The sequence below is a fragment of the Miniopterus schreibersii genome (genome assembly GCF_964146895.1).
Source record: "Miniopterus schreibersii genome assembly, chromosome: 3".
NCBI lineage: Eukaryota > Metazoa > Chordata > Mammalia > Chiroptera > Miniopteridae > Miniopterus > Miniopterus schreibersii.
Genome location: NC_138103.1, coordinates 40,511,447 through 40,529,314, shown reverse-complemented (window position 1 = coordinate 40,529,314; position 17,868 = coordinate 40,511,447). Strand labels below are relative to the sequence as shown.

At 36.7% G+C, this 17,868-nt stretch overlaps 1 protein-coding gene across 1 annotated transcript in view; it reads left to right on the top strand.

Moving 5' to 3' along the window:
* Nucleotides 1-17,868, top strand: part of COMMD10 (COMM domain containing 10) — a 122,372-nt gene that overhangs the window by 37,110 nt on the left and 67,394 nt on the right. The gene's annotated exons all lie outside the window — the stretch shown is intronic.

Here is a 17,868-nt window from a genome sequence, read left to right as displayed (position 1 = left end):
GAGAGCGCTGGCCCCTGCACCCACGCACGGTGGCTGAGAAGCCAGAGGATATCTTGGCTGCAGAAGTAGCGCTGAGGAGCTTGGAGTCTCAACCCCACACTGGGATCCACAACCCAGAGCACCAGACCTGGGAAGAGAAGCCTGCATGGCATCTGGCAGTGAAAATCAACAGGGACTCTGTCTGCCTGGAAGAGGAGGGAGTCTGCCAGAAACCCAGGTGCTCTCTTAAAGGGTAAATGCACAGGATCTTGCTCCCAGACACTTACCCAGGGCTCTGGCAGAGGGAAGGTGACTCGGGGCATATGGGAGTCCTAAACGGAAGATCTGGATGTGTGGCTCCAAGGAGAGATCTGGAGGGTCAGCCATTGAGGTCCCTGTCCCACTCGGGTCTCAGGCACCATCTTTCCAGGGTTGAGCACTCCTATTCTTATAGCACCAGCCTGGGAGTGCACTAACCTGGTCCTCCAGCTCCTGTACCACCCTGCCAAGCTCAAGGTCTCTTGGCTGCACCCAACAGGGACCTTTGGTACAGATGATGCGTTCTAGAGTTGTGCACTTGAATCCTGTATGGTTTTATTAACCAATGTCACCTCAATAAATCAATAAACAAGAAATAAAATTTAAAAAGTTAAGAAATTAGAATTTCATGAATCACCACATAGGGTTTTAATTGTTATGGAAAATGTGTATAGAAAATTAGGGAGATTTTAGGCATCCTAATTTAACATTTGTAATGAAGATATGAAAAATTAAATGAAGTATCTTCAGATTTTCAATTTTTAACCACGGTTATTTTTAGGAATGCATCTACTTACCAAAAAACAGTCACTGACTTGATTCTTAAATATTTAGGTTAAATCCTGTAGAAATTTTATCTGTAATAGTTTTACCAGCATGCAGTATCAATAATTGCAGTATAAAGTCAGCATGATGTTTGGACTTTCTAAAAGCAGTTCATGAAATTTGCTTACTGCAATTTTATCCAAATGTGTAAGTGACCATGAGAACTTTTAAAAAAATAATACCAGTCACAGTGGTGTCCTGTGAAAGAAGTTTCAGTAAACAGAAGATAATTTGAAATTATAATAATCACTTGGTCAAGAGAAATTGTTTAACATGGCATTTACCTCAATTGAGAATAACATAAGCAAAGAAGTAGATTTTTAAAACGTTATTGATGAGTTTGCTTCCATTAAAGCCAGGAAAGTAAAATTATAACAAATTCTGTTGTTGATATAAATAAATACTTAAAAGGTTGTGAGTTTTAAATTTTCAATGTATGTTCTGGAAAATATTAACCATTGAAATATACATGAAACAGCCCGGCTGGCATGGCTAAGTGGTTGAGCATCGACCTATGATCCAGGAGATCTAGGTTCGACTCCCAGTCAGGGCCCATCCTGGGTTGTAGGCTCTATCCCCAGTGGGGGACATGCAGGAGGGACCCGATCAATGACTCTCTCATCATTGATGTTTCTCTCTCTCTCTCCCTCTCCCTTCCTCTCTCTGAAGTCAATAAAGACATATTTTTAATTTTTTATTTATTTATTTTTATTTACTTATTTATTTTTAAATGTATCTTTATTGATTTCAGAGAGAGGAAAGGAGAGGGAGAAGAGAGATAGAAACATCAATGATGAGAGAGTCATTGATCAGCTGCAGCCGCAACCCGGGCATGTGCGCTCACCGGGAATTGAACCCTGATCGCCTGGATCCTAGGTTGACATTCAACCACTGAGCCACGCCTGGCCAGGCAAGACATATTTTTTTAAAAAAGTGTTTAAAATATATATATGGAACATGTAATAGGGCTGCCCATTTTCCCTTTTGCCTCAGGTTCCAGGTACTGATAAGAACTTTACAATAATATAATTGCATTTTTCCCCTCCTGGCCTTTTGCTCTTGTTTTATACATTTTTCTTACATATTTTATAAATGCCACACTATGTCATTATTTTGTTTAAACATTATTTTGTTTAATTATCTTTTAAAGAGATGAAATTAAAGTCCCACGTCAGTTGGCTTAAACCGGAGAGTATCTGGGTGGGCCTGGCCCGATCAGCTGTGCTCTTTAAAAGCAAAAAGTTTTCTCTGGCTGGTAGCAGAAGAAAAAATCAGAAAGATTCAAAGTGTGCAAAGGACTATACATGTTGCTGGTTTGAAGATGGATAAATAGGTGAGAAAAAATGAGGGCAACCCCTAGGAACAGAGAGTGGCTCATGGTTGACAGCAAAGAAAGACCATCAGGGGCAAGACTTAGAATCTGCCATCAACCTGCTTTGAAGCAGCTCTTCCCCAGAGCCTCTATAGAAAAGCCCAGCCTGACGGACACCTGATTGCACCCCTGTTAGTCCCAAAACAGAGAGGCCAGCCAAGCCCTTCTGAACTTCTGACCTACAGAACTATGAAGTAATAATTGGATGTTGTTTTAAGGCACTAAATTTGTGGTAATTGCTTATACAGCAATTAAACACTAATATACTTTATGAGACCTTTTGTCAATCTGAACATTTTTGTGAAGCTGTGTTAGATCTTTCTGAAGTCTTAACATATGTTCTTAAGATCTCTGGATTTGATCTTTACCTGAAAGCTGTTTATTATTTGAGAATCATTTTGTCATCTGGAGGTGCTTGCTACCTCACATTGTTTTATTGTTTAACCCAGCAAGTCCTTGGTTCTTGAAATTTAACAGTTCATTTTTTAGCTCATCTGTTTCCTCTCATATGTTACCTTATGCAGCCAGAAAACCAGTGGCACTTTCAGTAAGTGATTTCATTAGGAACATTTTCTATTTTAAATTTTTCTGCCAGTATCAGTGTTTCCAAATGTCCTTCCAAAATAAAACAAGGATCCCCTTTCTTGCAGCTTCCAATCACATTTCCTTACTTTCTTTTAAACCCTCATGAACAGCCCCTTCCTAGGCCTTTTAGACTTCCATTAACACTATCCTCAATGCCCTTTAGGCTTTCACTAATAATCTCCACCTAGTTCTGATGCCAGGGGCAGTTTAATTTTAAGAGTGAGCACCCTAAGACAGAAGTACATGACAGTTTTATGACCTAGCCTCAGAAGTCACACAGCATCATTTCTATTGTTTTCTATTGGATGAAGCAATCCCAAAGGCTGCTAGGTTCAAGGGGGGGGGGATATTGACCCCACCTCTTTATAGGGAGAAATATTAAATTCACATTGTATGAGGTGTGTGGGATAAAAGATAATATGTCTCTATTTGGAGAATTAAATTTGCTACAGATTTCACCATTTTAGCTTGTATTTTAAAACTGCATTTTGTCTGATTTGTAATGCTTTTTCAAAATATAATGCTAGTAACCCGTAGCCCATTTCACAGTTATAGATTCATAGGAAAATTTAAAGTTTCATTTTTAATAGTTTTGTAGTATATCCGGTACTGACATCAGCCAACTGATACATTCTAAACGTAATTAAAGTTGTTATGTGTTAATTCAAGCTGAACTTTTTCTTTTTTCTTATTTAAGGAGTATTCAATTTTATTAATATGTTTTTTATTGATTTTTGGAGAGAAAGGAAAGGGAGAGAAAGAGAAACATCAGTGTGAGAGAGAAACATTGATCGGTTGCCTTCCTCACGCATCCCTACCAGGGATCGAGCCGGCGACATGGGCATGTGCCCTGACCGGGAATCGAACCTCGATCTCCTGGATCCTAGGTTGCTGCTCAACCACTGAGCCACGCCGGCTGGGCAAACCGGCAGCCTTTTGGTGCACAGGAAGATGTTCAGCCAACTGAGTTGCACCGGCCAGGGCAACTGAGTTTACAACTTTGAAGAAAAGTATTCTCTTAACTGAATCAATCTGTAACTCTCTTTTATGCTTTGTGTTACAGATTGCAAAACCTGTAGCAGTAGAATATGAAGTATACAAGTAAGAGTTATAAATCACTATTTTTCAGCATTTGTTTTATAGTGGTGCCTTTTTTTTTTTTAAAGAAAAAGTTCTAATGGAAGCTAGGTATACATGTGTTATACATGTCTCTTACCACATACATCAAGTTGATAGTCAGCTGGGGTACAGTACTGAAGCCTTGAGAGAGGTCAAATCTTGTGGGCTCTCAGCTTTGGTGTTTCTCTGGCAGAAAGGGATTAGATCTTGTGCTTTCAGCTATAGTGGAACCAGCGGGAAATTCTACTCAAATATTTTCCATTCCAGTAAAATTTTGACTTCTGAAAAGCAACTAGATAAACAATGGAGGAATAATATCTTATTAGGACTTTTTGAATTGCTATTAGAACACACATCTTAATAAACTATTATTGAAAGTGAATGGTGCCCCTAATGAGAGAAAGTGACAGTTCATCTCATAAATAATACCTGCTAGATTTTATTGAATGACTAAGCAAACACAGGGAATCATTTTTTTCTTTCTTAAATGGGCTGACAGAATAAATCAGTGTTGCTTTCATTGCATACATTAAATAAAATCTCAGCACAGCATATCATTTTAAAGAAATAGTTTTATTCCAAAGTGCTTACAAACCTGGACATGTTTAGTTATTTGGCTACCACAGTCTGACCTGTGGCCTCACTTATTCACATCTCTTTCTAAATTATGTATATACAAAAAAGTACAAAAACCACAAATGTACAGTTAATCACAAAGCTAATATCTGTGTAACTACCACCTAGCTCAAGATATAAAATATTACAAGAATGCCAGAAGTCTCCGTGGCCTCTTCTAAATAACTTCCCCTTCTCTCCTCTCTCATGTAATCTACTCTCTATCATAATATTTTCTTATATTTTTACTCCAAGTCTTACATTTCTAAACACCACCATTTAGTTTTGACTTTCATTTAACCTTCTTTTAAAAGGAATCATATTGATTGTGTGCTTATGTTTCTGGTTTCTTCAAAATTAGTTTGTGACATTCACCTTTGTTATGTACAGCTATAGTTTGTTCATTTTTATTGCTCTGTAGTATTTTAGTGTATAAACAGGCCACATTTTATTTATTCATTGTAATGTTGATAGGCATTGGGATTGTTTCCAGTTTTTAACTAATATGAATACATCCTTGTACATGCCTCTTGTTATGTATGATCACCCATTCCTATTGGGTGTCTTCCCGAGAGTGGAATTGCTGGGTATTATGTTATGCCAAATGCCACACTTAAAATCATTTTTGAGACATGCCTCTTTCTCTAGACTTACTTTGGGTGTGTCAGACTGCCGTGAGGCTGTTCCTTTAAGATTGTAGAAGGCCTTTTATTTAACGGAGAAGGTCTAATAGGCCCCTCCATAATTCTCTTAGTGGCATTAGCAAAGGGTTTTCATGTACTCCCTTGGTTTGGTCTCTAATATTTGGAGAATGTGTTGCCAGCTGAAAGACTGGAGATGAGAAGCAGTTGTATATTCCAACCCAGCAAGTCCTGGCACCTCCTAATTCCCTCTAAATTTTGCTTGTAAACTAATTAGTTTTTTCTTCAGCTCTTCCTTTTTTGTCATATTGCCTTATCATAGGTAGGAACAACCAATTGACTTTCAATATTTGTCTAGAGATCTCAGGCAATTCCAATTGTTTATTAAGTAATTTTTCATATTCTGAGTTATCTTTGACAGCATAATTTTGTCATTTGTTTTGTTACTACAGAACACGTGTGGTGTTTTTTTCAGCCTCCAATGAAAATGTTCCTTTCAGCTTTTGCTAGCAGTTTGCTCACCATTTTTCAAGTCTTAGGCCACTGTTTGGTTCTAAAGCCAGTATTTTATTTTTTAAATGATGGCAGTACCTCCCTTCTGGTACCATCAATTAGCTATTGCTATGTAACAAACCACTCCAAAATTCAGTGGTTTAAAACAGTAAGCATTTGTTATTCTTCCTGAATCTGTGAGCGGACAAGGTAGTTCGCTGGCTGGGCTGGCTGATCTCAGCTGAGTTTGCTCGTGTGTTAGCAGTTTCCTGTGGCGGGCTAGCGTAGGGTGGCTTTATTCACTGTGGCCCTGGGGCGACGGGGCTGCATGTTTCTTAGCGTTTTGCAGGTCAGCCGAGGCCTGTTCACTTGATTCAGAGGGAGAATGAAGCAACGCAGGCTTCTCGAGGCCTGGGTGCAGAACTGGCACACTGTTTAATCACATTCTGTTGGCCAAAGAAAGTCGAAAGGACAGGCCAGATTGAAGGATTAGGGAAATAGATCCTAATTATTGATGGAGGATGCTACTGAGTCATTTCAGAGGTGATGTCTTTAGTAAAAGGTGAAGAATTGGGGTCCTTTTACCATCTATTAAAGTCATATATTTTAAAGTAGTTGTTCAGTTTACACACACCCACTGTATAAAAGTTGTGATTGTCTCACATCATTACCACAACTTAGTAATGTCTTTTTAGTTTTAGCCATTTTGGTGAGTGTCCAGTTTTATTTTATTGTGGTTTTAATATTTATTTTCTTAATTACTAATAAGATGGATTACCTTTACCCTTTTTTGATTTGAGAGAGAGAGAAAGGGAGAGGGGTAGAGAGATTTCTGAAACATCAGTGTGAGTGAGAAACATCGGTCGCCTGCCTCCTGCACACCCCTTACAGGAGATTGAGCTCGCAACCCAGGCATGTGCCCTGACTGGGAATCGAACCTGTGACCTCTTGGTTTATGGGTCAACACTCAACCACTGAGCAACACCATCCAGACACCTTTACCTTTTTTTTTTAAAAATAGCCATTTGAATATCTTCTATTGTTAAGGAGAAGGTCAGGAATTCCACCAAAGGTTGAGTTTTCTCCAAAGGGCTGCTCCTGGATCCTGAACTATATAAATCATTACTTTGTTGTTAGTCCTTAACATAACCTATGAGATCCTGCATGACCCCAGTGCCTTCAAACAAATACTTTTTCATTTTTGTTTTAAATTATTTTTTGTCAAGTTTTTCTAGTTAATCCTTAGTAGGAGAGTTGGTGCAAGTCTACTGTTCCTGGGAGTGGAATAATTCATTCCTGTCTTTGTAGTTTTGACTTTCATGAATCTGACAGATTTGGGGATATACATCTAAAGCTTTAAGGATTAATGTACATTGTAGAAAGACTTCTATAAATGAAGTGTCATTTATTATGCAAACAATTATTTTTTCCCCCTGAGGTCTGACTAATTTGTTGGCAAACAAATTTGTTGTGTTTGACATGTAACAGGTGCAAACATCTTTTGCAATCTTGTCACAGGGAATAGAGGGTCTAGGTCACCATGTTCATTAATTAAGTCCAGGAAATTTATTTCTCCTGTGGCTAATCATTTACATTTGACATGAATTTGTCATCTGCGCTTTTAGTCTCCCTGCTTCTACCTTTGTTCTTTGTAGTTTATTTTTCACCGAATAGTCATAATTTTAAACATAATTCAGATTGTGTTACTTCTCTGCCCAGTGTACTTTAAGGGCTTCCCTTAGAATTCAAAGTAAGACCCAAAGGCCTTAACATAGCCCGTGAGATCTTATGAGCTATAAAACCTGTGCTGCCTGTTTAACTCCATCTGTTACCTGCCCCCTTTTACTAACCATGGAAGTCACCTTGCTTTTCTTGGAATACTTCACACGTGCTTCTGCTTCATGGCCTTTGCATTGTCTTCTAGAATGCTTCTTCCCTTAATGTCCACATGGGTTGCTGTTTTCCCTTCCATTAGTTCTCTGCTCAAACAACTTATCAGAGAGCTTGCCCTGTATACATTACAAATAATTGCAGCATCCCTTCTGTGATTCTTTATCCCCTTAACGTATTTTCTCTCTTTTTTAAAAATATATCTTTATTGATTTCAGAGAGAGGAAAGGAGAGGGATAGAGAGAGATAGAAACATCAATGATGAGAGTCATTGACTGGCTGCCTCCTGCACGCCCCTGACTGGGGATCAAGCCCGCAACCTGGGCATGTGCCCTGACCGGGAATCAAACCCTGATCGCCTGGATCCTAGGTCGATGCTCAACTGCTGAGCCACACCCAGCTGGGCAAGTTATTCTCTTTTTCTTCATAAAAGTATTGTCCTCTAACATACTACATATTAGTATGTTTATTTGTTTAATTTTTGTTCCCCTTTCCTAGAAAGTAAACTCCATGAGAGTAGGATATGCCTAAAACAGTGCCTGGCACATGGTAGACCTTCAATTATTATTATATTTTTAATGAATGAATCAGTGGCTACTGCAGTATTTTTATTTCACAGTTACAGACTGTTCTAAAATGCTGAGCTAAATAGCTAAGTTGAACAACAGTAAAACATAGGAACTTTTACCAGCAGGCAGGACTGAGACCTTTCTGACATAGTAGAAGAGCAGCTTTGAGCCAGCCCTGAGCACATCTGGCCATGGTGAAAATGTGAAAGAATTCTCTTCATGCAGTGACAGTGCTGATAAGGGTATTGTCTTCCTGATTTTTAAAGACTAATAAACCCCAAATTAGGAATACATTATAGGGGGGAAATGAGGACCTTAATCTTTATAAGGATTTAAAAATAATACATGATTTAAATTAAGTGTTTATTGATAAGAGAGCTGGCTGTAGAGACAAATACTTTGTTGAATAAAATGTCTATTTTAATGGAAATAGAAAATTCAAATTTGCCATTTTAACAAATCCAACATTTTGACTGTTAGTAAGTGGACTTGGGAATGAACACAAGGTTTAATAAATTTAATATTTAAACAGTGAAAGTCATAGGAGGATTGTTTCCTAATTCTATGTGCCTATACCTTATTTCCCTTGTCCTTCCACCAATAGAAAAGTCAGAATGAGGTAATAGATATTAGTTGTATTTTTATGAGTTACATCAGTATTTTTTGTGTTCTTTGTTAGACATATCTCTCTAAGTAACAGTGGTCTAAAGGAAGAAGACCAGTATCATTGCTGGATTAGAGCTAAATCTGTATCTCAGAGACAACACCTGCCTGTCTACTGAATGTTTAGTATGTGCTAGTGCTGAAAATATGTTATCTGATTTATTCTTCACAATAGCTCTCTGAAATTGATAGTATTTATTATCTCCATTCTATAAATGAAGAAACTGAGCAAGATTATGTGGCTGGTAAGTGAGCTGAGATTTGAACACAGGCCTGTTTGACTAACTCTTCTAATTTAGAGATAATATTATTTCAGTAATTGATTTTCTATGTAAAATGAAAAAAAGTCAGGAATGCAACATATTGATGCTAAGTGATTGTTTTTCTTTTCTTTTAAAAATTGATTTTAGAGAGTGAAAGGGAGAGAGAGAAACATCAATAAGGGAGAGAAACATTGATCGGTTGCCTCCCGCACAACCAGGGATCTAACCTGCAACCTGGGTATATGCCCTGACCGGGAATCGAACCTGACACCTTTTGGTGTACAGGACAGTGCTCCAACCAACCGAGCCTCATGGGCCAGAGCCTAAGCAATTATTTATATCAATTCAACAGTAGAAGAAAGTCAAGAATCAAATTTTGCATTAGAATAATAAAACTTGAAGATACTGATCAAGTTATAGGTTTTATATTTTAGGAAAATACAATTTACATATTTCTGTTAATAAAATATGTACTTTTAATAAAGTATGAACAGTTTTTAAAACCTATTATCTAGCAACCTCTGTGATAGGTGCTGAGTGGATAAAAATGGGTATTAAGGTTCCTCCTCTGGACAGACTCCAGTGATGAAAAAAAGGTTCTGAAACAATGCAGTTAATCATTGCCCAACGTACTAGATACTTACCAATGGTGTTAAATTATGGAGGTTTATTCACAGTGCAGTGTGAGCACACATGTGTTTGATTGATCTTATCTAGATCCAGAGGGAAGGCTCCACAAAGGAGTACACATTTGAATTCGGTCGTAAAAAGTAAGTGAAACAAAGGAATGGATAGCTTGTGTATGGGGAAGAGTTTATGCAGTGACTAAAATCAGTAAGGTTAAAACCCAAATAGATTCCCAGGAAAATGCATAATGTACCTCCCTTGTAGCTTTTTTTTACAGTTAGAAAGCATTTCATGTACAATGAGTAGATTGTTCCAGTAACATTGTATTATGATCTTACAGGAGTCAGTGACAAAATCAAGAATATTTTTATTTGTTTTTATCTTTGAGCCATAGAGATATATAACCTAACTGTAGCATGTAAAATGTAGTAGATCAATCAGGATACTATTTAATTCTTAAAAGAGAGAATTTTCCAAGTATTTTGACATAAAAGAGTTATTGTATAAAAATATGAACTTTATTTCCAAGTAATGAATGATACAGGTCAGTTTCAAGTGCAGCTGGACAGCAAACAGCAGGTTGTTCTATTTGCCTCCCTCCTTAGATCCTTGATCTCATCCTCTGCTAAGTAATAGATGAAATTAGAAATACAGATATGGAAGAGACTTTAGTGAGTATTTAGATATGTATGTCTCAGAATAATGACGTTTGCTGCTAGTTACTATTTTGAAGACAAACTATGAATTTTAAAAATGTAAATTTGAAATTTAGCTCACATTTATTTATTAATAGTTTATACTTTTTCTGGCATTGGCAATGAACTAATAAATTCATTGTATGTTGACCCTCAAATAGTAATTTAGCATCCTAATATCAGATACTGCCTCAAAACATGATGAAGACAAGGTTCTTGTTCTTTGTAATTAAACGTGACAGATAAGGCTGGAAAGACAGGTGAACAAGTGAAGATGGATGAGTCTCTTAGGTACCAGATAATAGAGCTATACTCTTAACCACTTCTTTGATTGCATCAGGTGTAAAGATTTTATTTGAAGGAAAAAGCCTAAAGAAGCACTGCTATCTGTGAAAATACATAGTAACACTGAAAATGTCGACCTGTTGATACCAGAAGCTTCTTTAACTTATTTTTAAGCCTCTATAATTTTTTTGTCCTCAGAACCTTGGCATGTAAAACTTTGAAAAAACCCATGGCCTTAGTGAAGGTGAATGCATTCTTATCACCTTTGCAATGAGGTGGAAGGGTATGTAGGACTTGGTGCACTCTGCTGGAGGACCTGTGCTGTTCGGTGGTGAAAATCTAAGGGTGCCTACTGTTCTTTCTTCAGGACGCTTGTTTATATTTTGAGATTGTCTTTCTCATGTTAATATCCTTTCCTTTATAAAATAATGCTGATGGTAAATAGTAGAGCTTTAAATATATATATACACACACACATATATATATATACACACACACATGTATGTATATATATAAGTATGTCTATATATAATTTCGTAGGAAATAAAATGTTGCCAGCCTTATGAGGTCCACCAATTTGTGTGTGTGTGTGTGTATTGTACTTGTCTATGAAACCTAAAAGTCTGGGAACTACTGTTTTAGTGGAAAGATACAGGCTTTGGATTCAGCAAACCTAGTTGAAATTCTTTCTCTGCTCTGGTTCTTACCTTTCTCATCTGTAAAATGGGATGAGAATACCTGGAGTTGTGAGGAGGGAGATAATGTATATAAATGATATGGTGCCAAGTGCATAATAAGAGCTGAATAAATTTAGTTTCTTCTCTTTTTTCTTCTTAAAAGTAGCTGGAGGTGAAGGGAATATCAGGTAAAATTATCATTTGAATTGAATGTAAACCTAAGAGAGAAAAATTAAGGAAGGAAGGGGCCTTGGCAATCCACAGTTTGATAAAGGGACATGGCATAGTACCTTCTACCTATTTGGAATTTAATAAATATGTATTGATATTAAATTACTTGAATTAATATCATATTTGAGTCATAAAACAAAGGGGAAAAATCAAATTTAGAGAAAAATGGAAAGATTTAAAATTTTATTGTAGTAAAGTGAATCAGATAATGAAAATACTGTGGTGATGAACCCACCAGTTTTACACTAATAAGTCATTTTACTAAAGTATTAAAAGTATCTTTGTCCAATCTCATTATTTATACTTATAATTCATAATAATCCAGACATGTGTTCTTCATTATTTTAAAGTATTTTCACACATTATTCCACTAATGCTTCTATGTATATACTCTGCATATTAATATTTTATTAATGTTAATAGATGAGAGAAAATGAAGGTAAGTAGGTTAAGTAACTGGGGTAGCTAGTCATGGTGAGTAGTGATAACCAGAATAAGATCTTAAGATAACTAGTGTAGTTTTTTTGTTTTTGTTGCCATTATTTATGACAGAGACAACTTTATTAGGACCCAGTGTATTTTAGCATTTTACTTTTCTCTCTTACCTTCTATGAAACATTTTAATTCTTATTCTTATAAGTTGGGAGTTTTATAAAAAGGGAGAATGATTTCCCCAAGGTCACATTAATGATCTTTAATAATTCCGAGGCAGAATGTATCTAATCACTGAACTCTCTTGCTTGCACTGATACGCAGTGACAACTGATATGTTGCCATGGCAGTTGGATAAAATCAGCCAAAGGAAATCTTTCGTGGTGTAGGCAATTGGAATAGATGACCAGATACTTTTTTCCCAGGTTTATGAGCAACGAAGTTTTAAAAAGTTACTTATGCTAGAGAGGCTTTTTCAAATTGCTTTAAACACCTGGGGATTTCCACGTAAAGTGGGTCAACTGGACCAAACATATGCAAGTCAACTCTCATTCAGTTATTTTATCTATCATCTATCTATCTATCTATCTATCTATCTATCTATCTATCTATCTATCTATCTATCTATCTATCTATCATCTAATCTATCATCTGTCATCTATCTATCTATCATCTAATCTATCACCTATCTATCATCTGTCTATACACACACACACACAGAGGTATGATACAGTTGGCATATATGACATATAATATATATATCATATCTATCTATTCTCTTTCTATCTATAGTGTGTGTGTATGTAAAATTTTAATTGAACATGGACTGTAACATTTAGAGCTGTTTTCTCTCTAATTAGGCACCCTGATACCACGATAGCTTGCCATCTAACCCAGTGGCTTGTGGTAAGTGTCTTTGCTATAAGATGGAATATATGTGTTGGTGGTAGAGGGTGACCAAGCCCTAGCCCGTTTGGCTGGATTATGTATATTTATCATTTTCCATAAATGAACTTGGTTAATTTGGAATGAATTTTGGTGGGATAATACAACAGTATAATGAGCAGCAACAGTGTGTGCTCTGTGTCTGAAAAGGCACTTAGTATACTATCTTGTGAAATTTGTATAGTTTGTTGAGTTTTTTGGAAGAGATATGGTACATGTCCCCATCAGTGTTTGGTTATCATATATAGGACACCTTATGGGACCTACTTTGGACCAGTAATTTTGGAACTATTTTAGATGCAACACCTTTTCTTCAAATAGGTCAAACATTCAGAGTCTCTCTCTCTCTCTCTCTCTCTCTCTCTTTGGATAGGAGTGAGGGAGTCAGGCATTGTTAATAATTTGACTTGCTCGTATCATACTCCCCCCTCAATTCCTAGAAACCTCTCTACTGCCTTTGGCTTCTTACCACTTCTTTAGAGGTTCAAATAAGAAAAGAGGAGTCTTTGACTTAAACAATAAGCTAAAGGGAGAGAATTATTTACCTTAGTAAGAAATTTTAAAATAATACAGCAGTTAACTACATATATACAAATGCTTTTAATATCAAAAGATAAAACCTTGTTAGTACTTCTTATCTAGAGCTGTTTAGATAGTTTTAAAGCACCTTCTAAAATTTATTTTTTAAATGCTGGCTTTTTCTTTTTGAAAAGATCTTATAATTAAAAAAACTTCAAAAAACAAGGGAAGTATCTTCATCATTTTGTAAATAGTTTATAGTTAGATTTATTTTGTGGCAATGCATTTTGAATTAGTAACAGATCACTTTATTGTCACTATAATATAAAGCACCAAATAGTGATATTTTACTTTTGAAACCATTTTTTGTCTAGAATACTTTCTGTGTTTTCTAAAAAAGATTAAATTATATAGGTATTTTAATTTAAAAACTAAATGATATACAAAGAAAAATCCATCAAATTTTTATTTGAAATTTATGTGTTTTTGGTTATAACTTGTATATGAGTAAATAAACATGGTTTCTTTCCTCTCTTCATTGAAGTTACGGGTTTACAGCTACACAGGAGTGATTGACATCACTTTGTGTAACTGTTTTCTCTAACCAGTGGAAACAAACTCTGGATTGGTCTCTATTTTGAATTACTAGTTAACTTTTCCACCAAATAAGTGTGGGCATTTGACAGTTGTTTGTATAAAGCTTTGGATAGAGCTATGATGAAATGTTTATCAATTTAGATAAGTATTCCTTCTAAGCATGCCTACGGTGTCAAATCTTCATACCATTACTGCTGGTGAAATAAAAGAGTTAAGCTAAAATAGTACTTGTCTAGCTTTTAAAGCATTAGTTATAAAAGCTAACTTGTGGTTTACAAATAACCGTATAGCTTTTTATTTCAAGGAATTTTGGAATTCTTCATTTATTTACTCATGTTGCAGTAGTAAAAAAAAAAAAAGTGCAGTTCTAGGCTTACCACTTACTAAGATTCAGTTTCATAATTTTTGAGGAAAAAAGTATAACTTTTCACAGAGGGGTTGTGTTGTACAGAACAAATATAATATTTTATATATAGCTACTTAATAAGCTATAATATGCTCTTGGTAAAATAGAATGCACAGGGGTTACAGTCTGAGCCCTGAAATGTGTTTGAAGTCCTTGGGGGCAAGAGTAAAACCACCCCCAAGGACTTGGAAGTCAAGAAATTGCTTTGCCCTCTGAGAGTTTATTTTGTCTATACACAAAATGAATCATGGCCAAGATATGGCAAGTCACTGATAAAGCCTGTAGCTTCTAGCATCTTCAGTTTTTTGACATATCTGAAGAAAGTGCGTGCCCCTCTGAAGTTGTTGAAGTGGCCTCGTGCTGTGGAAGCCCAAAGAGGGTCTGAGACAAACACCAGAATTGGCAGTGCCTGAAGAAGGGAAACTTAACTCATAAAAGAGCATAATCTCGTTCTGTAGTTGAGAGAGTGCCTATGGTGAGAAGGATATTTCAGGCCATTAAAACATCCTACCTATCAAGCTCCCCTGGTTTTGGTTTTTGGCTCCAAGGGCCATTCTAACAAGGATTACAGTTGACTATATCATATTTTTGGTAATTGTACTTTCTTATTGTAAATGAATAATTAGCTACTCTTATAGGTCATATGTTCATAGTCTATTAGCCACTAAGGCTGCCTTAACAAAGTACCACAGTGTGGATGGCTTAAACAACAGACATTTATTTCTCATAGTTCTGGAGGTTTGATCAAGGTGCCAGCAAATTCAGTTTCTGGTGCAGGCTTTCTTCCTGGCTTGTAGACTACTGCTTTCTCCCATGTCCTCCCATGGCCTTTCCTCAGAGTGGGTGCTCAGAGAGAGTAAGTGAGCTCTCTGGTGCCTTTTGTAAGGGTACTAATCCTGTCAGATCAGGGCTCCACCCTTATGGCCTCATTTAATCTTAATTATTTCCTTGGAGGCTCCATCCAGGTACAGCCACACTGGGGGTTAGGGCCTCAACATGTGAACTTTGGGGGCACAAGCATTCTGTCTATAACACTTGGCTACCATGTATCTGCCCCTAAGAGGTTTGCATTGCCGTGAGTGTGTAATGGTGGCAAACTCACTAAGCATGTTCTTTGCTTCTGGGGAGCTATTCTACATTCCTTCTGGCACACTTGGACACTGTATGGCTGATACAGCCAGCACATTAAAATATTCTGTAATTTCAGTCCTTAACTCTGGCATAGCTAGCTCTGTGAACTTGAGTCAGTTTCTCTGTAACATGACTATTGCTCCACAGAGCTGTTATTGGTCATGATTCTTTAAGGGAAAATATGTTGAAAACTATAAAGTAAGATGCAAAGGATAGTTATTTTTATAAAGATGTACACAGTGTTATTTTATTACTGTTTGCAAAGCTTAAGGAATTGAACCCAGATCTTCTAATTCCAAGTTTAGGACTCTGTAAGTAGCCAAAAATGCCTATTTTCCCGAAGTAATTGTAAATTCTATATGGACAAGTATGCTTGGGAAAGTCCCAACAAGTTTTATTTGCACTATCTCGTGCGAAAAAACCAAAACATTGTGCTTTGTTTTGTGAATTATGTCTAGACTTTGTTTTGGTTGGTGTCCCAAATAAAAGATTTTGCTTAGTGATATGTCTAGAGCTTACAGAAGAGTAACTGAAGACTGCAAAGATACATCTCTTAGCCCAACCAGCTTATATATTACATATTGCAAAGGATGTAAAATGTTAAGGAAACATCCATATTGGCTTACCAGCTGATATTTTCGTGGAGATTTAAGTTAATACCTAAGGGTGGATGGAGGTGGGAGAGAGAAGAGTTTTGGGTTATTCCAGGAGTGGGAGGCTATTATTTACACCGCCTCAGGGATAAGCAGGGGTAAGAGGTAGGGAGAGGAAGAGTGGGAGAGCTCATATAAAGAAAAACCCTGTGCCAGTGCTGATTGTGTTTTGTAGGAGTGTAGATGCTGCCTCTTCTTCCTCCTCTATATTTGCTACCCTGAATTGTCAGGCACCCTTAGCTTTTTGATTCTACAGAGGCATAGGGGTTCCCTCAGACTTGGAGCATGTGCTCAGACTGATCATGGCTTTATGGTATCTGCCCTACGTAGGAAATATTAAGTGCTTTTTCTTCAGCCCTGCAGAGTTTTAGGCTGATACCTTACAAGAGAGCTGATTTCCCACTTGAAGAAAAAGTTTACTGGCACTGTTCTTTGTTGTGAGGCCATGTCTCGAGGGTGTCCTCCCCATAGTCACAGCCCTGGCCAGGCCAGGAGCCATGGAGAAGAGGGGAACAGAGACCTGTGTTCCTCTGAGTCCTGACTGCATATGTGTAGGTAAAAGTAAAAGGTACTAATGTCACTTGTGCATTTGAAATAGTGAGGCTTTGGGTCTTGAACTCTTCATGCTTTTTAACTTTTTGAAAAATTGTTCAATGGTATTTCAGTGGTGGTATTCTTTTTTTTTTTAATATATCTTTATTGCTTTCAAAAAAAGGAAGGGAGAGGGAGAGAGAAAGAAACATCAATGATGAGAGAGTCACTGATCGGCTGCAGCCCGCAACCCGGGCATGTGCCCTGACCGGGAATCGAACCCCGATCTCCTGGATCCCAGGTCGATGCTCAACCGCTGAGCCACGCCCAGCTGGGCTCAGTGGTGGTATTCTTGTAAAAGTCTGAGTAATATATAGACTGCATTAGTACAAGGGGACAGCTTAAATAATTTTATGTAATATAATCAAATCTTTGTCTTTTACTTTTGTTAAGTTTGTAAAATCTAAACTATGTGAAATTATGGCAGTATTGGAGCCTTCACTGAGGTTTATAATAATGTGAATTAATATATATAACCCTCTGTTTTATATTCACATTTTCTTTTAATATATAATGAAAATATTTAGATAGTAAATGAGTTAAGATCAAGACAATGTCATATAATCTTAATTCATCTAGCAGCTGCCTCCTGTTCCCCATTTATTTCATTTTTAAAGAGATTTACAAATGGAAAAAGTCTTGGCATTAAACTCTGCTTCTTAGAAATCAGGAAATTCCTAAGCTATACTTCCTCTAGCAGCCGCAGTTCAACATTATTTCTATGAGTGCAGTAATTTTCAATTTTCCTGTTATATATACCTTTCAAATGTTATGTAAGCCAAGGTAAACAAGTTAATGTTAAGAGTAGGAGTATAAACTTTGGAATTTCCTGACTTTTAACATTTTAACTTTTTACTTTGCTTTGGCACACTGGATCTTGCAATTTAATTCATTTAGTTAGTATAGATATATTTTAAAAGGTAGTGGTTATTTTCAGACATCACATTGTGAACAGCTTTTAAAAAAACGATTTTGCATCCTAGATAATGAGGACCTTGGCACCTGCCTTTCACTTTGGGTAGCTTTC